Below are 23,941 nucleotides of genomic sequence, written 5' to 3' on the forward strand. Positions count from 1 at the left end.
AAGACATAATTGCTTTGTTAGTATGCTTGAAATATTATTATTTTTATGTCAATATGAACTTTTGTCTTGAATCTTTCGGATCTGAATATTCATACCAAAATTAAGAAGAATTACATTAAAATTATGCCAAGTAGCACTCCGCATCAAAAATTCTGTTTTTATCATTTACCTACTCGAGGACGAGCAGGAATTAAGCTTGGGGATGCTTGATACGTCTCCAACGTATCTATGATTTTTGATTGCTCCATGCTATATTATCTACTGTTTTTGACATTACTGGGCTTTATTATCCTCTTTTATATTATTTTTGGGACTAACCTATTAACCGGAGGCCCAGCCCAGAATTGCTGTTTTTTGCCTGTTTTAGGGTTTCGAAGAAAAGGAATATCAAACGGAGTCCAAACGGAATGAAACCTTCGGGAGTGTGATTTTCTCAATGAACAAGACCAGGCAGACTTGGACCCTACATAAAGAAATAAAATAGGAGGCCATGAGGTAGGGGGCGCGCCTACCCCCTAGGCGCGCCCTCCACCCTCGTGGGCCCCACATTGCTCCACCGACATACTCCTTCCTCCTATACATACCTACGTACCCCCAAACGATCAGGGACGGAGCCAAAAACCTAATTCCACCGCTGCAACTTTCTGTATCCATGAGGTCCCATCTTGGGGCCTGTTCCGGAGCTCCACCGGAGGGGGCATCGATCACGGAGGGCTTCTAGGTCAACACCATAGCCTCGCCGATGAAGTGTGAGTAGTTTACTTCAGACCTACGTGTCCATAGTTAGTAGCTAGATGGCTTCTTCTCTCTTTTTGGATCTCAATACAATGTTCTCCCCCTCTCTTGTGGAGAACTATTCGATGTAATCTTCTTTTTGCGGTGTGTTTGTTGAGATCGATGAATTGTGGGTTTATGATCAAGTCTATCTATGAATAATATTTGAATCTTCTCTGAATTCTTTTATGTATGATTGGTTATCTTTGCAAGTCTCTTCGAATTATCAGTTTGGTTTGGCCTACTAGATTGATCTTTGTTGCAATGGGAGAAGTGCTTAGCTTTGGGTTCAATCTTGTGATGTCTTTTCCCAATGACAGTAGGGGCAGCAAGGCATGTATTGTATTGTTGCCATCGAGGATAACAATATGGGGTTTTCATCATATTGCATGAGTTTATCCCTCTACATCATGTCATCTTGCTTAAAGTGTTACTCTATTCTCTTGAACTGAATACTCTAGATGCATGCTGGATAGCGATCGATGTGTGGAGTAATAGTAGTAGATGCAGGCAGGAGTCGGTCTACTTGTCTCGGACGTGATGCCTATATACATGATCATACCTAGATATTCTCATAACTATGCTCAATTCTGTCAATTGCTCAACAGTAATTTGTTCACCCACCGTAGAATACTTATGCTCTCGAGAGAAGCCACTAGTGAAACCTATGGCCCCCCAGTCTATCTTCATCATATTAATCTCCTACTACTTAGTTATTTCCTTTGCTATTTACTTTGCCTTTATTTTACTTTGCATCTTTATCATAAAAATACCAAAAATATTATCTTATCATATATATCAGATCTCACTCTCGTAAGTGGCCTTATAGGGACTGACAACCCCTATTTGCGTTGGTTGCGAGGATTTATTTGTTTTGTGCAGGTGCGAGGGACTCGCGTGTAGCCTCCTACTAGATTGATACCTTGGTTCTCAAAAACTGAGGGAAATACTTACGCTACTTTGCTGCATCATCCCTTCCTCTTCAGGGAAAACCAACGCAGTGCTCAAGAGGTAGCAGCTCTCGCCCCTCCCATGCCATGGAAGCCAAGGACCAGAGGGGAAACCCTTCTCCCATCTAGGGAGAAGGTCAAGGAAGAAGAATAAGAAGGGGGGATCTCTCCCCCTCTCTCCCGGTGGCGCCGAAACGCCACCGAGGCCATCATCGTGCGACGTCGATCTACACCAACACCTCCGTCATCTTCACCAACATCTTCATCACCTTACCCCATCTATCTACAGTGGTCCACTCTCCCGCAACCCGCTGTACGCTCTACTTGAACATGGTGTTTTATGCTTCATATTATTATCCAATGATGTGTTGCCATCCTATGATGTCTGATTAGATTTTCGTTGTCCTATCGGTAATTGGTGAATTGCTATGATTGGTTTAATTTGATTGTGGTATGTTGCTGTCCTTTGGTTCCCATCATATGAGCGCGCGCGTGGATCACACCATAGGGTTAGTTGTATGTTGATAGGACTATGTATTGGATGGCAAGAGTGACAGAAGCTTCAACCTAGCATAGAAATTGATGCATACAGGATTGAAGGGGGACCAATATATCTTAATGCTATGGTTGGGTTTTACCTTAATGAACGTTTGTAGTTGCGGATGCTTGCTAATAGTTCCAATCATAAGTGCATAGAATTCCAAGTCAGGGATGACATGCTAGCAGTGGCCTCTCTCACCTAAAACTTGCTATCGGTCTAGAAAAGTAGTCAATTGCTTAGGGACAATTTCGCAACTCCTACCACCACTTTTCCACACTCGCTATACTAAATTTATTGCTTCTTTACCTAAAACAGCCCATAGTTTTTATTTACGTGCTCTTTATATTCTTGCAAACCTATCCCATTACACCTACAAAGTACTTCTAGTTTTATACTTGTTCTAGGTAAAGCGAACGTCAAGCGTGCGTAGAGTTGTATCGGTGGTTGATAAAACTTGAGGGAATATTTGTTCTACCTTTAGCTCCTCGTTGGGTTCGACACTCTTACCTATTGAAAGAGGCTGAAATTGATCCCCTATAATTGTGGGTTATCAAGATCTTTTTTGGCGCTGTTGCCAGGGAGCAATAGTGTGGGTTGAATATTCTCATGTGTGCTTGTTTGCTTTATCACTAAGTAATTTTTATTTTCTGTTCTAAGTTGTTCTCTATCTTTAGTTATGGATATGGAACACAAAATACCAAAAAAATAGGTTTACTTGCTACTCATGGAGATAGGGAACCTCCTAAAACCCTCGATGCTCATTATGTGAAAGATATTATGCACTACTTTAATAATCCTAAGAAAACCCCATTCAATTATATAATGGGAGACACGTTGGATCAACGTGAATACTTTAGGGATTATCGCTTGACTCAAAAAGGGAAATTATTATGGGATCAAATTTATATGTTGCATTGGTATGCTCGGCAACTATGCTTGAGATATGATTATACTTGTTGCTCTAGGATGAAGGCTCCACACCTTCCCTTTTCATGCAATTTTAATGATAATGAAACCTTAGCTTCTTATGCTAATGGTATATATGATTACTATGATGTGGAACGAATAGAAGAATTTTTTGCTTTTAAGGGTGCTTGTGAAACTGAATCTTTGTTTAAAGAGTTTGAAGATTTTGATGATTCAGTTTATAGACCTGAAAATTTAGCTATCCTTAAATATTGCTATGAGAATTATAAATACAATTAGAATATTGATGAATTTATTGAGAAAGTCTCCGCTATCCGAGAAGAGACTAATATTTTGTAGGAGTCTATGGAAGAAGAAATTGATGAAACTGTGAGCTCATTGGATGAAAAAGATGATGAGGAGAGCGAAGAACAAAAGGAGGAAGATCAAATTAGCTACCCGTGCCCACCTTCTAATGAGAGTAACTCTCCAACTCATACATTATTTAATTTCCCTTCATATTTACCGAAGGATGAATGCTATGATGATTGTTATGACCCCGTTGATTCTTTTGGAATATCCCTTTTTGATGATGTTTGCTATGCTTGTGGCCAAGATGCCAATATGAATTATGCTTATGGAGATGAACTTGCTATAGTTCCTTATGTTAAACATGAAATTGTTGCTATTGCACCCACGCATGATAGTCCTATTATCTTTTTGAATTCTCCCGACTACAGTATATCGAAGAAGTTTGCCCTTATTAAGGATTATATTGATGGGTTGCATTTTACCATTGCACATGATGATTTTTATGAATATAATATACATGTGCTTTCTTCGCCTACTTGCAATTATTATGAGAGAGGAACTACATCTCCACCTCTCTATGTTTCCCACACGATAAAATTGCAAGAAACTGTTTATACTATGCATTGGCCTTTACTATGTGTGCATGAATTGTTCTTTTATGACATGCCGATGCATAGGAAGAGAGTTAGACTTCGTTGTTGCATGTTATATGTTACTTTGTGCTCACTACTAAATCACAAATCATTGTTAATTAAAATTCGCTTCGATATACCTTGGGGTCCGGGTGGATCCATTACTTGAGCACTATATGCCTAGCTTAATGGCTTTAAAGAAAGCGATGCCAGGGAGACAACCCGGAAGTTTTAGAGAGTCATTTATTTATGTTATGTGATTTTATGAAGTTTAAAAACAAGAATAATGTGCCAACATTTGCCTTTAGAATGTTTACATTGATTGTTGGTTTATGCGGTGCAAAACAGAAACTTTGGCTGTAGTGCGTGATTTTACATTTCTTAATGGAATGTCAAACGGTTCTGAAACTTTTTGCACTGTCTTTCTATAAAAATGGTTTATTTTTCCTAATGTTTTCAGAATTTTTGGAGTAACATAAGTATGGTGAATGTTCAGATTACTACAGACTCTCCTGTTTAAGACAGATTCTATTTTCGATGCATAGTTTGCTTGTTTTGATGAAACTATCGATTTCTATCAGTGGATTAAGCCATGGAAAAGTTATATTACAGTAGCTACAATGCAAAGACAAAATATGAATTGGTTTGCAACAGTACTTAGAGTAATGATTTTCTTTATTATACTAACGGATCTTACCGAACTTTCTGTTGGGTTTTGTGTGGATGAAGTGTTCGAAGATCGAGGAGGTCTCGATATGAGGAGAAGGAGGAGAGGCAAGCGCTCAAGCTCGGGGATGCCCAAGGCACCCCAAGTAAATATTCAAGGAGACTCAAGCATCTAAGCTTGGGGATGCCCAGAAGGCATCCCATCTTTCTTCAACAAGTATCAATATGTTTTCGGATTCGTTTCGTTCATGCGATATGTGCAAATCTTGGAGCGTCTTTTGCATTTAGTTTTCAATTTTCATTGATGCACCATGCTGGTATGAGATAGTCCATGGTTTATTTATAGAATGCTCATTGCACTTCACTTATATCTTTTGAGTATGGCTTTATAGAACGCTTCATGTGCTTCACTTATATCATTTGAAGTTTGGATTGCCTGTTTCTCTTCAAATAGAAAATCGCCATTTGTAGATTGCTCTTTTGCTTCACTTATATTTGTTAGAGCGTGGGCATATCTTTTGAAGAAAGAATTAAAATCTCTTGCTTCACTTATATCTATTTAGAGAGTTGAGAGGAATTGGTCCTTCACATGGTTAGTCATAAAATCCTACATAAAACTTGTAGATCACTGAATATGATATGTTTGATTCCTTGCAATAGTTTTGCGATATAAAGATGGTGATATTAGAGTCATGCTAGTGGGTAGTTGTGGATTGTAGAAATACTTGTGTTGAAGTTTGTGATTCCCGTAGCATGCACGTATGGTGAACTGTTATGTAACGAAGTTGGAGCATGAGGTATTTATTGATTGTCTTCCTTATGAGTGGCGGTCGGGGACGAGCGATGGTCTTTTCCTACCAATCTATCCCCCTAGGAGCATGCACGTAGTACTTTGTTTTGATGACTAATAGATTTTTGCAATAAGTATGTGAGTTCTTTATGACTAATGTTGAGTCCATGGATTATACACACTCTCACCCTTCCATCATTGCTAGCCTCTTCGTTACCGTGCATTGCCCTTTCTCACCTTGAGAGTCGGTGAAAACTTCGCCGGTGCATCCAAACCCCGTGATATGATACGCTCTATCACACATTAGCCTCCTTATATCTTCCTCAAAACAGCCACCATACCTACCTATTATGGCATTTCCATAGCCATTTCGAGATATATTGCCATGCAACTTCCATCATCTTCATATACATGTCTTGAGCATCATTGTCATATTGCTTTGCATGATCATAAGATAGCTAGCATGATGTTTTCATGGCTTGTCCGTTTTTTATGTCATTGCTATGCTAGATCATTGCACATCCCGGTACACCGCCGGAGGCATTCATATAGAGTCATATTTTGTTCTAGTATCGAGTTGTAATATTGAGTTATAAGTGAATAAAAGTGTGATGATCATCATTATTAGAACATTGTCCCATGTGAGGTTATCAAAATAAAAGTGGCCAAAGAAGACCCCCAAAAAAAGAGAGAGGCCAAAGAAGCCTACAAAAAAAGAAAAAAAGAAAAAAAGAGAGAAGGGACAATGTTACTATCCTTTTACCACACTTGTGCTTCAGAGTAGCACCTTGTTCTTCATATAGATAGTCTCTTAAGTTATTACTTTCATATACTAGTGGGAATTTTCATTATAGAACTTGGCTTGTATATTCCAACGATGGGCTACCTCAAATGCCCTAGGTCTTCATGAGCAAGCAAGTTGGATGCACACCCACTTAGTTTCCAATTTGAGCTTTCATACACTTATAGCTCTTAGTGCATCCGTTGCATGGCAATCCCTACTCCTCGCATTGACATCAATTGATGGGCATCTCCATAGCCCGTTGATTAGCCACATCGATGTGAGAGTTTCTCCCTTTTTTGTCTTCTCCACACAACCTCCATCATCATATTCTATTCCACCTATAGTGCTATATCCATGGCTCACGCTCATGTATTGCGTGAAAGTTGAAAAGGTTTGAGAACATCAAAAGTATGAAACAATTGCTTGGCTTGTCATCGGGGTTGTGCATGATTTGAATGCTTTGTGTGGTGAAGATGGAGCATAGCCAGACCATATGATTTTGTAGGGATAACTTTCTTTGGCCATGTTATTTTGAAAAGACATGATTGCTTTATTAGTATGCTTGAAGTATTATTGTCTTAATATCAAATGATAGACTATTGCTTTGAATCACTTGTGTCTTAATATTCATGCCATGATTAGATTACATGATCAAGATTATGCTAGGTAGCATTCCACATCAAAAATTATCTTTTTATCATTTACCTACTCGAGGACGAGCAGGAATTAAGCTTGGGGATGCTGATACGTCTCCATCGTATCTATATTTTTTGATTGTTCCATGCCAATATTATACAACTTTCATATACTTTTGGCAACTTTTTATACTATTTCTGGGGACAAACATATTGATCCAGTGCCCAGTGCCAGTGCCAGTTCATGTTTGTTGCATGTTTTTTGTTTCACAGAAAATCCATATCAAACGGAGTCCAAACGGGATAAAAACTTACGAAGATTTTTTTGGAATATATGTGATTTTTGGGAAGAAGAATCAACGCGTGACGATGCCCGAGGGGGCCACGAGGTAGGGGGCGCGCCCCAGGGGGTCAGGTGTGCCCTGGGCCCTCGTTGCCACCCGTAAGGCAGTTGGTGCCCTTCTTTTCCCGTAAGAAAGCCAATATCCAGATAGAAATCATGTTAAAATTTCAGCCCAATCGGAGTTACGGATCTCCGGGAATATAAGAAACGGTGAAAGGCCAGAATCAAAAACGCAGAAACAGAGAGAGACAGAGAGACATATCCAATCTCGGAAGGGCTCTCGCCACTCCCATGCCATGGAAGCCAAGGACCATAGGGGAAACCCTTCTCCCATCTAGGGAGAAGGTCAAGGAAGAAGAAGGGGGGATCTCTCCCCCTCTCATCCTGGTGGCGCCGGGACGCCACCGGGGCCATCATCGTGCGACGGCGATCTACACCAACACCTCCGTCATCTTCACCAACATCTTCATCACCTTCCCCCATCTATCTACATCGGTCCAATCTCCCACAACCCGCTGTATGCTCTACTTGAACATGGTGCTTTATGCTTCATATTATTATCCAATGATGTGTTGCCATCCTATGATGTCTGAGTAGATTTTCGTTGTCCTATCGGTAATTGGTGAATTGCTATGATTGGTTTAATTTGCTTGTGGTTATGTTGTTGTCCTTTGGTGCCCATCATATGAGCGCGCGCGTGGATCACACCATAGGGTTAGTTGTATGTTGATAGGACTATGTATTGGAGGGCAAGAGTGACAGAAGCTTCAACCTAGCATAGAAATTGATGCATACAGGATTGAAGGGGGACCAATATATCTTAATGCTATGGTTGGGTTTTACCTTAATGAACGTTAGTAGTTGCGGATGCTTGCTAATAGTTCCAATCATAAGTGCATAGAATCCCAAGTCAGGGATGACATGCTAGCAGTGGCCTCTCTCACATAAAACTTGCTATCAGTCTAGTGAAGTAGTCAATTGCTTAGGGACAATTTCGCAACTCCTACCACCACTTTTCCACAATCGCTATACTAACTTTATTGCTTCTTTACCTAAAATAGCCCCTAGTTTTTATTTACGTGCTCTTTATATTCTTGCAAACCTATCCCGTTACACCTACAAAGTACTTCTAGTTTTATACTTGTTCTAAGTAAAGCGAACGTCAAGCGTGCGTAGAGTTGTATCGGTGGTCGATAAAACTTGAGGGAATATTTGTTCTACCTTTAGCTCCTTGTTGGGTTCTACACTCTTACTTGTACAAAGAGGCTACAATTGATCCCTTATACTTGTGGGTTATCAATTGTTGATCGGAAATGATACTGAATTTCTGAATAGCATAAATGGATACTTGAATAAGAATTTTTTATTGAAAGACCTCAGTGAAGCTACTTATATATTGGGCATCAAGATCTATAGAGATAGATCAAGACGCTTAATTGGACTTTCAGAAATCACATACCTTGATAAAGTTTTGAAGAAGTTCAAAATGGATCAAGCAAAGAAAGGGTCCTTGCCTGTGTTACAAGGTGTGAAGTTGAGTCAGACTCAATGCCCGACCACTGCAAAAGATAGAGAGAAAATGAAAGTCATTCCCTATGCTTCCGCTACAGGTTCTATCATGTATGCAACGCTGTGTACCAGACCTGATGTGTGCCTTGCTATTAGTTTAGCAGGGAGGTACCAAAGTAATCCAGGAGTGGATCACTGGACAATGGTCAAGAACATCCTGAAATACCTGAAAAGGACTAAGGATATGTTTCTCGTTTATGGGGGTGACAAAGAGCTCGTCGTAAACGATTATGTCGATGCAAGCTTTGACACTAATCCGGATGACTCTAAGTCACAAACCGGATACGTATTTTTATTGAATGGTGGAGCTGTCAGTTGGTGCAGTTCCAAGCAGAGTGTCGTGGCGGGATCTACGTGTGAAGCGGAGTACATAGCTGTTTCGGAAGCATCAAATGAAGAGTCTGGATGAAGGAGTTCATATCTGATCTAGGTGTCATACCTAGTGCATCGGGTCCAATGAAAATCTTTTGTGACAATACTGGTGAAATTGCCTTGGCAAAGCAATCCAGATTTCACAAGAGAACCAAGCACATCAAGAGACACTTCAATTCGATCCGTGATCAAGTCAAGGAGGGGGACATAGATTTGCAAGATACATACGGATCTGAATGTTGCAGATCCGTTGACTAAGCCTCTCTCACGAGCAAAACATGATCAACACCAAGACTCCATGGGTGTTAGAATCATTACAATGTAATCTAGATTATTGACTCTAGTGCAAGTGGGAGACTAAAGGAAATATGCCCTAGAGGCAATAATAAAGTTGTTATTTATATTTCCTTATATCATGATAAATGTTTATTATTCATGCTATAATTGTATTAACCGGAAACTTAGTACATGTGTGAATACATTGACAAACAGAGTGTCACTAGTATGCCTCTACTTGACTAGCTCGTTAATCAAAGATGGTTAAGTTTCCTAGCCATGGACAAAGAGTTGTCATTTGATGAACGGGATCACATCATTAGAGAATGATGTGATGGACAAGACCCATCCGTTAGCTTAGCACTATGATCATTTAGTTTATTGCTATTGTTTTCTTCATGACTTATACATGTTCCTATGACTATGAGATTATGCAACTCCCGAATACCGGATGAACACCTTGTGTGCTATCAAACGTCACAACGTAACTGGGTGACTATAAAGATGCTCTACATGTGTCTCCGATGGTGTTTGTTGAGTTGGCATAGATCGAGATTAGGATTTTTCACTCCGAGTATCGAAGACATATCTCTGGGCCCTCTCGGTAATGCACATCACTATAAGCCTTGCAAGCAATGTGACTAATGAGTTAGTTGCGGGATGATGCATTACTGAACGAGTAAAGAGACTTGTCGGTAACGAGATTGAACTATGTATTGAGATACCGACGATCGAATATCGGGCAAGTAACATACCGATGACAAAGGGAACAACGTATGTTGTTATGCGATTTGACCGATAAATATCTTTGTAGAATGTGTAGGAGCCAATATGAACATCCAGGGTTCCGCTATTGGTTATTAACTGGAGACGTGTCTCGGTCATGTCTACATAGTTCTCGAACCCGTAGCGTCCGCACGCTTAACGTTCGATGACGATCGGTATTATGAGTTTATGTGTTTTGATGTACCGAAGATAGTTCGGAGTCCCGGATAGGATCATGGACATGACGAGGAGTCTCGAAATGGTCGAGACATAAATATTGATATATTGGACGGCTATATTCGGACACCGAAAGTGTTTCGGGTGATTCCAGAGAAAACCGGAGTGCCGGAGGGTTACCGGAACCCCCCGGGGAACTAGTGGGCCTAGATGGGCCTTAGTGGAGATAGAGGGGGGCTGCCAGGGCAGGCCGCACGCCCCCTCCCCCTTGAGTACGAATTGGACTAGGAGGGGGGTGGCGCCCCCCCTTTTTCCTTCCCCTCTCCCACTCCTTCCTTCCCCCCTCCTAGTAGGACTAGGAAAGGAGGAATCCTACTCCTACTAGGAGGAGGATTCCTTCCCTCCTTGGCGCGCCCTAGGGCCGGCGTGCCTCCCCCTTGCTCCTTTATATATGGGGGCAGTGGGCACCTAGAACACACAACAGACAACTGTCTTAGCCATGTGCGGTGCCCCCCTCCACCATAATCCACCTCGGTCATATCGTCGTAGTGCTTAGGCGAAGCCCTGCACTTGTAACTTCATCAACACCGTCATCACGCCGTCATGCTAATGAAGCTCTCCCTTGACACTCAGCTGGATCGGGAGTTCGTGGGATGTCACCAAGCCGAACGTGTGCAGATCGCGGAGGTGCCGTACTTTCGGTACTAGGATCGGTCGGATCGTGAAGACGTACGACTACATCATCCGCGTTGTCATAACGCTTCTGCTTACGGTCTACGAGCGTACGTGGACAACACTCTTCCCCTCTCGTTGCTATGCATCACCATGATAGATCTTGCGTGTGCGTAGGATTTTTTTTTTGAAATTACTTCGTTACCCATCATCCCGGTGATGACCGTAGTTTCAGGAGTTCATGTATTCACTAAGTACTAATGCTTTGGCCCGGTACTCTATTAAAAGGAGGCCTTAATATCCCTTAGTTTCCAATAGGACCCGCTGCCACGGGAGGGTAGGACAAAAGATGTCAAGCAAATTCTTTTCCATAAGCACGTATGACTATATTCGGAATACATGCCTAGATTATATTGACGAATTAGAGCTAGTTCTGTGTCACCCTATGTTATAATTGTTGCATGATGAATGACATCTGCCATAATTATCCATCATTAATCCATTGCCTACGAGTTCGTTTCATATTGAGCTTTGCTACGTTACTTTTCCGTTGCCACTGTTACAATTGCTACGAAATTGCCACTGTTACTTTTGCCACTGTTACCATTACTTCCATACTACTTTTCTACTAAATATTTTGCTGCATATATTAAGTCTTTCAGGTGTGGTTGAATTGAAAACTCAGCTGCTAATACTTGAGAATATTCTTTGGCTCCCCTTGTGTCGAATCAATAAATTTGGGTTGAAAACTCTACCCTCGAAAACGGTTGCGATCCCCTATACTTGTGGGTTATCAATGTATGTCTTACATGTGCTTATCTGTGGTGGCAATGGGATATTCACGTGATGTACTTGATGTATGTTTTAGTGATCAACTTGCAGGTTCTGTGACCTTGTGAACTTATGCATAGGGGTTGGCACACGTTTTCGTCTTGACTCTCCGGTAGAAACTTTGGGACACTCTTTGAAGTTCTTTGTGTTGGTTCGAATAGATGAATTTGAGATTGTGAGATGCATATCGTATAATCAAACCCGCGGATAGTTGTGGTGACATTGGGGTATCTAGGTGACATTAGGGTTTTGGTTTATGTGTGTCTTAAGGTGTTATTTTAGTACGAACTCTAGGGATGTTTGTGACACTTATAGGAATAGCCCAATAGATCGATCAGAAAGAATAACTTTGAGGTGGTTTCGTACCCTACAATAATCTATTCGTTTGTTCTCCACTATTAGTGACTTTGGAGTGACTCTTTGTTGCACATTGAGGGATTGTTATATGATCTAATTATGTTATCATTGGTGAGAGAACTTGCACTAGTGAAAGTATGAACCCTAGGTCTTATTTCTAAGCATTGCAATGCCGTTTTTGCTCACTTTTGTTATTAGTTACCTTGCTATTTTTATATTTTTAGATTACAAAAACCTATATCTACTATCCATATTGTACTTGTATTACCATCTCTTCACCAAACTAGTGCCCCTAGACAATTTACCATTGTATTGGGTGTGTTGGGGACACAAGAGACTCTTTGTTATTTGGTTGCAGGGTTGTTTGAGAGAGACCATCTTCATCCTACGCCTCCCACGGATTGATAAACCTTAGGTCATCCACTTGAGGGAAATTTTCTACTGTCCTACAAAACTCTGTGCTTGGAGGCCCAACACGAGTCTACAAGAAGAAGATTGCGTAGCAGACATCAGGTATCTCCATACCTAGTTCAATCTCGTTACACACAAGTCTCTTTACTCATTCCGTAATACAAGAACCCGTGACTAACTCATTAGCCACATTGCTTGCAAGCTCTTTACGATGTTGTGTTACAGATAGGGCCGAGAGACATCTCTCCTTCATACGGAGTGACAAATCCCAGTCTCGATGCATGCAACTCAATAGGCACCTTCAGAGATACCTGTAAAGCACCTTTATGATCACCCAGTTACGAAGTGACGTTTGATAGCACACAAAGTATTCCTCCGGTATCCGGGAGTGACATGATCTCATGGTTTAATGAACTTATACTTGACATGAAGAACATTGTAGAAAATAACTATGATCTGATGCAAAGCTTATAGTTGGGTATGTCCATCACATCATTCTCCTAATGATGTGATCCCGTTATAAAATTACAACTCATGTCTATGGTTACGAAACCATAACCATCTCGGATTAACGAGATAGTCTAGTAGAGGCTTACTAGGGACACAATGTAGTGTATGTATTCACACATGTATTTAAGTTTCCGGTCAATACAATTCTAGCATGAATAATAAACATTTATCATGAACGGGAAATATGATAATAACCAATTTATTATTGCCTCTAGGGCATATTTCCAACATATATGATGTCCAACTACAAGTCACTCCATGCCTACCATTTGCATGGTGATGAAGTTTACGATCCATGGACAGATCATTCTCAAGGGGGAGGGGTTGATGCAGAGCATCCTATGGTCATGCCATGGCATCATCATCCGAGACACCGAGTGGGCCTATGATGAGAGCTCGCGCATGTGCCACTCGACATAAGGTGAACTCTCTCCTTAGTGATATCCATTTTCATACTAGTAGAGTGCCCGTGTGTTGCCACGGGCTCTTAAAAAAGTTTACAAGAGTTACATGTTAAATTGGTCTTACACCATCGTGTAAGAACATATCACTTGTATTCAACATTTAAATTATATATATATATTATATTTCGTTGCAATTATTAATTACAAAGTTTATGCAATTAGTCTTACACCATCGTGTAAGAACATATCATCTTTCAAAAGGCATTCCAAAATCAGTTGATAACAAGGCATCTCCAATGTCCACAAACAAGGTTTTCTTGGGGGCAGACATGATTGATTCGATGATTGAAATATCTCTAGGGGTACAAACATATTCAGTCGACATCATAAAAAAGTGAGCCAACTTAGACAACAAAATGAGCCAAATTAGTTGAATACAAAAGGCAATTTCACAAAGAAAATATTGATAATAACATTAAAAAATAACCTTGTGTGATAACATTTAAATGGGCATCCTTTTTTGGTTTGTTATGAGATATCACCGCTTCGGCATCATTATGTTGTAAAAAAATCGATGAATTTACGGTCCCTTTCAGCAACTTCGCATCGGAACCCTTCACAACATGTGATTTCTGGGAAAATCTCTCAATGTGCTTCTCAATATCGTTGGCTTGGTAAGTGTAGCAGTAACCGCTCCACGTACATCGTTGCAGACAAAGTACAACTCAGGTTCACATTTTTTCTAGATCTAATGTTTCTGAATCTAGGGATATGTATACAGTTAGCAACTTTCTTACCAACGCAATGGTCATGGTCGTGGTCGCGGCAGCAGACGCGAGGTCATCATGGCGCCACCGCTCTCCTTCCACATCTCCACCAAGTTCACAGACAGTGCGGCAGTGGCGGACCCGTCACCGGCCTTAAGGTCCGTCAGCTTTCACGCCAGCCAAGATGGCCAACCGCGAACCAAAAAAACCTTGTAGGGATGCCCCCACGCAGTCCAGGGGCTAACCTCCCGTCGCACCCCAAAAAAACCTGCAAAAATTAACCAGCAAAAAAAAAACCAAACCCAATCGCGCGCACATACGAGCGAGGTCTCTTGCCCTCGAGCGAGAACCACTCGCACGCACGACTCTCCGTCCTCGTTCGCCGCCACCCTCCATCCCTTCGTCGCCGCTGCTCCATCCTTTCGCCGCCGCCCTCCATCGGACGATCCGCTTCAGGAGACGCCGCCGATCCGTTTAGGACCCTCCGCCGATCACGTTCAGGATCGGGCGACGATCCCCTTCTGGAGCCACACGCCGATCCCCTGATCCGGCGCTGATCCCTTTGAGGACCAGTCGCCGATCACGTCTAGGATCCGACGACGATCCCCTTCAGTAGCCGCACGCCGATAACCTGAGCCGGCGCTGATCCCCGTTGAGGAGTCGTCGACGAGATCATTACGGATATAGGTATTATTTGAAGTTTATACAAAGTTTATGAAGGGATTACACACATATCATACTGTTCAAATATTCTGGATTTTTCTCCATTTAGTACCTGATAGTTGGGGGCTCCTAAAAAAATTAAAAAAAAATCAAAGCACCACTTCTTCTCATAGGCATCACACTATATCCACGTTATGACAAAGAGACAGGTGTCCAAAATGGAAAGGGTGCTAATATGATACAACACTCAATATATGCACTATTGTTCCATGGTTATACCATTTCCCATGGAACAATGGTACATGTTTGCATACCTTCCGAATGTTTCACGTTCCAGTTGCAAATTGGGCAAAGGATCCCCCAGTGTAGGTATGGCAATCAGTACCAAGTAGAACCTTCCAGCAAAATCACACCTTCCAGTAATTAATATAAGTAGTAAAATACCTTGCTAGGTTGGGAGAAAAAACCATCGTCAAATATTTTCCCTGAAAGAAACTTTTGAAAGAAATTAGAAAGTATTGATCATGGTATATCCAGAATCAGTAGATAAAGACATGCTTAGACAGTGTGATGCAGGAAAACACCACTCCCACACACAAAAAAGAATTTATTAAACGTATGTTGCCACAAAATTCTGAATGATACTTCCAAAATAAGCTCACTTCCAAAACGGCTCTTTCAAATATTTTTCACATATGGTAATTATTTTGACAGGACTATAGTAACCAATTCATCATCAAGTTTTATAAAAAGGTTAATAAGTTCTTTGCTGTTCATATATCCCTCAGAATGGCTTTACCTTCCACCCCTTCCATGGTTGCATCAGTACTTTTGTCTTCCAACTCCTGTACAATAGGACATCTCTTGAAATCAAATGGGCAGTACCAAATACATAGTCAATCTGATAAAAAAGACTCTAGAATGAATTTTAACATGGCAAGCACAGTACAGGATGTTTGCTGTGGTCCTGGTCCTTGTCTTCTGAAAAGCAAGAAAAAAGGCATGCGTTATGTTTACGGTCCCTTTCAGCAACTTCGCATCGGAACCCTTCACGGCATGTGATTTCTGGGGAAATCTCTCAATGTGCTTGTCAATATCGCTGGCTTGGTAAGTGTAGCAGTAACCGCTCTACGTACATCGTTGCTGACAAAGTACAACTTAGGTTCACAATTTTTCTAGATCAAATGTTTCTGAACCTAGGGATATGTATACAGTTAGCAACTTTATTACCGATGCAATGGTCATGGTCGTGGTCGCGGCAGCAGACGCCGAGGTCTTCACGGCACCACTGCTCTCCTTCCACGTCTCCACCAAGTTCTGAGACAGTGCGGCAGTGGCGGACCCATCACCGGCCTTAAGGTCCGTCAGCTTTCACACTGGCCACGGTGGACAATCTCGATGCAGGCTTCGTCTTCTTCGGCTGTGCGATGGTGGATGCCTTGCTCTCCCTCGAAAACACCATGAGGGCCACCTTAGACCCTTCCCTGCCGGCCGGCATGGTTGCCATCGCAGGCATCACCTTCCCGTCCAGCCCGCACTCGCCTGCTGCCTCTTCCGCGACCCGCTACACAACTACGGGGCTCCTGCTTCCATGAAAACGCAATATAATTTATATTCACCAAGAAGCAACAGAAGTAAGATCACTATATTAAATTCTGATGAACCACTTATGCCAAGATACATACGGAGCAACACATCGGTTAAATTAAATCTAGCAATATAGTACACTTGGCACTGGGTAAACCCCAGATTAAACAATGTGGTAGATAGTTGTTTAACTAAATGACTTGCTAGTGAGCTGCTAGAAATGACTTGTTAGGCTTTGTGAGATTTTTCTCTATATACCGAAGTATGTGACATTTCTCTCGTAGCAAACAACCGATTTTCCCTTGAAAGCAAACAACTGACCCTTCTCTTCTTACCTTAACAAAAATAATTCACCCTCTCACTTATCGCACGATGCAACGGTCACACTCACATTTCAATTCCCTGGCGTGCTCTGCCCACCATAGCTTCTCACTGTCGCCTCCCCTCGATGCCACGTCATTTAGCTCGCACCTTGCTCTCAGCGCCACGCCCCCTCCTCTCCCCTCCACGACATCCCAGGCCGATTCCCGGTGCCAAGGACTGCACACCATTGTAGCTGAGGGTGACTGAGGGAGTCCTGGATTAGGGGGTTTCCGGACAGCCGGACTATATCCTTTGGCCGGACTGTTGGACTATGAAGATACAAGATTGAAGACTTCGTCCCGTGTCCGGATGGGACTCTACTTGGCGTGGAAGGCAAGCTAGGCAATACGGATATGTATATCTCCTCCTATAACAACAATCATACCATAGGCTAGGTTTTAGGGTTTAGCCTCTCCGATCTCGTGGTAGATCTACTCTTGTACTACCCATATCATCAATATTAATCAAGCAGGACGTAGGGTTTTACCTCCATCAAAGGGCCCGAACCTGGGTAAAACATCGTGTCCCCTGCCTCCTGTTACCATCCGCTTTAGACGCACAGTTCGGGACCCCCTACCCGAGATCCGCCGGTTTTGACACCGACATTGGTGCTTTCATTGAGAGTTCCTCTGTGTCGTCGTCGTTAGGCTTGATGGCTCCTACTATCATCGATAGCGATGCAGTCCAGGGTGAGACTTTTCTCCCTGGACAGATCTTTGTGTTCGGAGGCTTCGCACTGCGGGCCAACTCGCTTGGCCATCTGGAGCAGATCGAAAGTTACGCCCCTGGCCATCAGGTCAGGTTTGGAAGCTTAAATCACACGGCCGAGGTCCGCGGAGGCTTGACCTTCGACGGATTCGAGCCCCAGCCTTGTGCGCCACACGGTCACGATGGGTACGATTTAGCTCTGCCATCGGACAGTGTTCAGGAGATCGCCACGGCAATCGCTCCGACCCTCAATTCGGAGCCAGTCGCGCCATCCATGGACGGGTGGATAGACCCCGCCACAGAGGCCGTATCCTTAGCGGCGATCGAGCCGAACATCGACCTTACCCTACACGAGAGCCGTGTTGTCAAAATGCCGGATCCTTCTCCGGCCACGGACTCCGAACCGCCTGTGCCCATCCCTAGCGAATCCGATTGGGCGCCGATCATGGAGTTTACCTCCGCGGATATTTTTCAGCACTCGCCCTTTGGTGACATACTGGACTCATTAAGGTCTCTCTCCTTGTCAGGAGGATCCTGGCCGAACTATGTCCAGCGGGATTGGGATGCGGACGACGAAGAAATTCGCTGCCCACCCACCACCCACTTAGTAGCCACTGTCGACGACTTAACCGACATGCTTGACTTCGACTCCGAAGACATCGACGGTATGGACGACGATGCGGGAGACGAAGAGGAACCACTGCTCACAGGGCATCAGACGCCCACTCCATCACATGTAGTATACATGGTGGACACACCAAAAGAAAACGACGACGAGGAATGGAAGGACGCAATGAAGGGTTGTCCCCTCGAGAAGCAGTCAAAGCGGCGGCGTAAGCACCGCCCCAAATCCCGCCTCGGCAGAAACAACGATTATACAGACCCAGCGTTAGAGCAGGGTGGACATTCGCCAGACCACGGCAACACGGAGAATCAAACGGAACAACCCGACTCCGTCAAAGATAATAATCCGGACGACATCACACCGGACAGACACCCGGAGCAACAGAATGACCATCAAAGGCTTGTTGCCACCGCGAGGAGTCTAAAAAAGCAGAAGCAAAGGCTCAAGGCTGCGCAAGACACTCAGAATCAGATGGAGTAAAGTACTCAACACAGCAGCGAAGTACGGCGGTACTCGCCACACCAAGAGCTACCCGAAGCGGAAGTTGCTACCCGAATTCGATGAGGAAGCCTTAGATCCCCCACAACCAAAAATCAAAACGGCCATCCGGCCGGATAGACGACCTCACGGCCAACATAGAGCGGCAAACAACGCCGCACACAAGCCAATATGTGATCCACGCGAGGGCTCGCATCAAAAGGACGGCGCAACCAGATCCATTTATGGACCACGCACGCGTGCTCCAGGATACGATGCAACACAACAAACATCCGAACACCACGGTACACCCAGATACAGGGGTGCCGCACACCCCCTATGTTTCACCGATGAGGTGCTGGATCATGAATTTCCAGAGGGATTCAAACCCGTAAACATAGAGGCATACGACGGAACAACAGACCCTGGGGTCTGGATTGAGGACTATATCCTCCACATCCATATGGCTCGAGGAGATGATCTCCATGCCATCAAATACTTACCCCTCAAGCTCAAAGGGCCAGCTCGGCACTGGCTTAAAAGCCTCCCCGAAAGCTCCTTTGGAAGCTGGGAAGAGCTTGAAGACGCTTTTCGGGCGAATTTTCAAGGGACTTATGTCCGACCTCCGGATGCGGACGATTTGAGTCATATAACTCAACAGCCTAGAGAGTCAGCCCAAAAGCTTTGGAACAGATTTCTTACTAAAAAGAACCAAATAGTCGACTGTTCGGACGCCGAAGCCTTGGCAGCCTTTAAGCACAGCGTCCGAGACGAATGGCTTGCCAGACACCTCGGCCAAGAAAAGCCGAGAACAATGGCAGCATTAACAAGCCTCATGACCTGCTTTTGCACGGGCGAGGATAGCTGGCTAGCCCGATGCAGCACCAGCGACCCAAGTACGTCCGAAGTTAGAGACGGAAACGAGAAATCACAATGCAGCAAAAATAATAAGCGCCAGAATAAAGAAGACAGCCCGACGAGCACGGCGGTAAACGCCGGATTCAGAAGCTCTCGGCCAGGTCAGCAAAAGCCATCCTCTAAAGGCGCCAGAGATGAACTGTCCAGCTTAAACAAAATTCTGGACCAAATATGTTAGATCCATAGCAACCCCGATAAACCTGCAAATCATACCCACAGAGAATGTTGGGTCTTCAAGCAGTCCGGCAAGCTCAACGCCGAACATAAGGGGCAGGATACACCAAGCGAAGACGAGGATGAGCCTCGCACGCAAAACACTGGGAAACAGAAGAAATTTCCACCAGAAGTCAAAACAGTAAACGTGTTACACGTGATAAAGGGGAGAAGCAAAGCGGCACTCCCAGATAAACATGCCCAAGGGCCTATCGCCGCGGAGTTCTGCCACTGGCCGTCTCAGCCGATCACCTTCGACCATCAGGATTACTCAGCAAGTATCCGGAGCGCAGGATGGACTGCCTTGGTATTAGATCCAATAATTGACGGATACCACTTCACACGAGTCTTGATGGACGGCGGCAGCAGCTTAAACCTGATATATCAGGACACAATCCGCAAAATGGGGATAGACCCAACGAGAATTTGCCGCAGCAATACTACCTTTAGAGGAGTGATGACAGGCCCAGGGGCTCATTGCACGGGCTCCCTGCTACTAGAAGTTGTATTTGGCTTCCCCGACAACTTCCGTAGCGAAAATTTAACCTTCCACATTGCTCCGTTCCAAAGTGGCCATCAAGCACTACTTGGACGAGAAGCTTTCGCTCGCTTTAACGCAATACCACATTATGCTTCCCTCACGCTTAATATGCCCGATACACGTGGCATCATTACAGTAAATGGAAATATTGAGCGATCCCTGCACGCCGAAGAGAGTGCGGCCGCCTTGGCAGCCGCACACTAAAACGGCCTCACCAACTAAAGCATTCGATAGGTCGTCAAGACCATGGACACGGCTAGACGAGTCCGGCGCAGCAATATGTAATTCATACAGGTTTGATGGCCACACCTCTACTACGAATACAAGGGGCTCAACGCGCGCAGACAAATGGCAATTTTTACTTATCTTGAACTCTACATGGTTTCTTTAAACCTACTTTTTTGCACGACAACTTTTCACCTAAGTTCCTATCTTTTACAGATGACCATCGTGCTACACCCGTCCAGGATACGGCACAACGGAGACACAGGCGCAAACGTGCAGCAGGGACCCGTTCCAAGGATTCTTTTTAGATTAAGACCCTGCGTCAACATTTTTTACTGTCTCTTGTTGATACACATCCCTTAGATTCTCAATACAATTAAGAAGGATGCTGACGTCTTGGCATGTGGCCATGTCAGAACAATGCACTCACCTAGACAACAGGGGCTTCTTACAAAGGGCACTGTTTAGGCCCGGTTTACACTATAAAGACTGAATACTTTAGGGAGTGTTCGGCGTCGCGAGTTTGGCTTTATATGCATCAACTCCGAATCATGTCTTTGGTCAAATGTTGGGTTTGCCCAGCTCCTGTGTTTTGGTGCCTTACGTTCCGCTCTATCGGCTAAGGCAGCACCAGAAGAACTACTGCGATTGTGCCCTGGTTCATCCGGACGAGCACCTCAGTAGAGAAAGCCGAAAACTAACTGTCATGATATAGCGCGAGACTGGTCAACCACTCGATGACCTATCGGAATCTTAGAATTCCTCCGCTTTAACGAAGGGTCGTTTCCCGGCCGGGCATGTACGCACCCCGAATTCGGGTGAGTGCGGAGCCACCATGGGCTATATAGTAGCCCCACTGTCAAACTCCTATGACTAAGTGAAAGTGTTAAAGCATTATAGTCCGGTTGCCTAGTTCGCGGCGCTATCACCTCCTTATTAGGACCAAGACGTTGGACTAAGTGTGAACACGCGTCTTCTGTGAACACCCCCGCATTATATGCGTGGGGGCTGAAGCCGACGACTGCAATCTTTCAGGTTATGCACATGTATACATAAACGGCCGCACAGGAGGCATCACAATACTTTCGGGCAAAAGTATAAACACAGCCTTGATAAATTTGATAACACATTGTTTTTACAATGGGAATACATGTCACTCAAACATAATGTTCTTTGAGCACTGGGCCTCTATCAAACGAGCACCCTCAAGAACTTCAAAATAGTGCTCGGCAGCAACTCGGCCTATGGCCGAACCCTGCGCCGCAACAATGGTAGCATCCATCTCCGCCCAGTATGCTTTGACACGGGCAAGGGCCATCCGCGAGTCTTCTATGCACGCCGACCTCTTCATCGCACTGATGCGCGGCACCGCACCAAGGAACTACTGCACTAAGCTGAAATAGTTGTTTGGCTTCGGCTTTTCCGGCCACAGATGATCCACGACGGACCTCATGGCGAGGCCGGACAATCTATTGAGTTCGGCCCATTCGGCAAGTTGATTAGTTAGTGGAAGCGGACGCTCTGGAACGTTAAACTACGACCAGAATAGCTTGTCCACTTCACGATCTATTTGATCTCGGAAGTATTCGGCCGCATCGACAGCACTCGCCGTCAAATCCAGATATGCGTCTGCCGAACTCCATAACCGATCCAGAGGGGCATATCGTGGATCTACGAACTTCCTCCGCAACAAAAAGGGCTTCCCAGCCGCAATATCACCGTCTTCACGCAGCTCCTCCGTCTTCGCTCTCATGGCAGAGCGGGTGTCTTTGGTCGCCATCGTGGACTTTTCGAGGTCCGTCGCCTTCGCCCGGTTTTCTTCTTCAAGGAACTGGCAACGGTCGGCAGTGTCTTTTAACTTTGCAGCCATCTTGGCCATTTTCTCTTTGCTCTCGCAATGCCCGGCCTTCTCGGCTTTCAACTCTTCGGCCGCCTTCAAAGCAGCCGCATTACTACTCCTTGCTTGTTCTTTGGCTCGGGCAAGTTCTGCTCGAAGGGTTTCCACGGTGGCAGCTCCATCTGCAGTCACAAAATATTAAAGATACTGGCATCATGCTGCTCTTACTATGTGACATTCACCAGAAAATATCACTTACCATGTGCCTCGTCAAGCCTCTTGTTAACAAGCTCGATGTCGGCATCCGCCGCATCCAGTTGCCGCTTTTGTTCGACAAACTCATGATTCCGACTAGCCACCGGAGCTTCCACTACCTGCACATTAAAGCGGTATGGTTATTACCTGGGACTACGATCCTCTGTTTGCCGCCGTTCTCGGCGACAACCAGAGTCTCAGGGGCTACTATCTACACAGGGCACATCTAAAAATGTGCGGTACTATCACAAATGTATATCATTGTATGTACCTCAAAGCCCGTTAGTAGACTCATAAAGGTGTCATGCAACCTGCTTTCGGCGGACGAAATCCTTTCCATCACCGTACCCATCAACGTACGGTGTTCTTCTGAGATGGTCGCTCGCTTTAGCAGATCCCTCGGTGCGTCCGACCGCATACCAGACAGCGCCGGACTCCTTTGTTTGCTCTCTTCAAGAGCCGGATGCTGGGAACTTTGGGTGACTATAGGATTTTCTTCTGGCTTCACCGGATTTGGAGAGGCCCTCCGTGACGACACTTCAAGGTCGCCCGCTTCTTCAGCGGGGGAGTCCGGGAAAGGTGTTTCGCTCTCCATCATCTCCGGAAGAAGGTCCCATGAAGACGAGCTCTATTGAGAAGGGCTAAGATCCGAACTGCAAGACAAACGCTTCGGTTATTTTCCTCGGAAGTAAGGTAGAATATCTTTACTATTAAGTATTTTTTGATCACTTACGGCTCGTTAGAGGGCTGATCCCCGCGCGGACTTTGTGCGGCAAGAGCACCCCCAAGGCAGGACCCTCTGTTGGAAACTTCTTCTCCCGTTTGGAAGCCTTGGTTTCCGGATCTTCAGAGGCAGTCCTCTTCCTTCCCCGGAGCGAGAGAAGGTCACCCTTGGTTATCCTCCCTCATGGAGGTGCTCATTCCCTCGGTTGGAATTGGTAGCGATGGGGGTCCGCTTTCGCCCTCATTATTCCCCCCTTTATCTTCCTTTGAGGGCTCCGGGCAAGGTGCTAGCTCGAGCATCTTTTCCAGTACAGGATTGTCCAAACCCTCAGGGAGAGGGGCTGAACACCGAATCATCTTCG

The sequence above is a fragment of the Triticum urartu genome, chromosome 4 (assembly GCF_003073215.2).
Source record: "Triticum urartu cultivar G1812 chromosome 4, Tu2.1, whole genome shotgun sequence".
Lineage (NCBI taxonomy): Eukaryota > Viridiplantae > Streptophyta > Magnoliopsida > Poales > Poaceae > Triticum > Triticum urartu.